This window comes from Trypanosoma equiperdum (genome assembly GCF_001457755.1).
Source record: "Trypanosoma equiperdum strain OVI genome assembly, contig: ctg_1463, whole genome shotgun sequence".
Lineage (NCBI taxonomy): Eukaryota > Euglenozoa > Kinetoplastea > Trypanosomatida > Trypanosomatidae > Trypanosoma > Trypanosoma equiperdum.
The window spans coordinates 1,189-1,899 of record NW_027123464.1 but is presented as its reverse complement, the minus strand read 5'-3'; positions in this window follow the sequence as shown (position 1 = coordinate 1,899).

The window sequence follows — 711 nt, the reverse complement described above, 5'->3', positions numbered from 1 at the left end:
GTACAACTCCGCACACCTACGCAAAAAAAAAACTAACCCCTGAACATCAAAGGGGGAAAGTGTGGGCTCTCACATGATAACAAGTAAGGCAAGGAGTTTCTAGAAAATCTAAAAAACTGTTAGCAACCGAAACGGTAGACGACTCTTTGCTTCCAAATAGCGGCTATATATAGGACACCAAGACGAGACATGCGACAGAAGTCCAGCACAAATGCTCAGGAGCAAGTAGCAAGAAGAAAAGTATCCCCGACTCGCTCAGAGCAAACTTTATTCGTTATCACAGGGTTGCTTATGGCGGGGATAGCAGAAAGACCAACAGGAGCGGCCGGACCTGTGGCCGGAACGCATGCTAGCGACTTTGCACTGCTTTGCAATGCTCTCAATGTCGCTTCAGCCCAGGCAGCAGCTCCAGAAATACCACCTGAACCAACAGACACCGAGGAAGCAGCGGCGCTAATCAACATAACGCTACTCAGCCCAGAAGCTCTACCCGAACTAACGGGATCCAACAGTGCTGAGACAGCAATCAGCAAACCAAGCTCAAAAGCAGGCAAGGAATGCGTTGAGGCGGCAGCCGCCAACTGTGTCAAGGCAGCTAATAAGCACAAAACAGCAAAGACGGACAAGGCCTATCAGCTAATAAAAGGTGCGGACTTCTCTGACACGGCAAGGCAAGCGCTGGCAGCACAAGCCCAAGCCTTACTGCAGCTA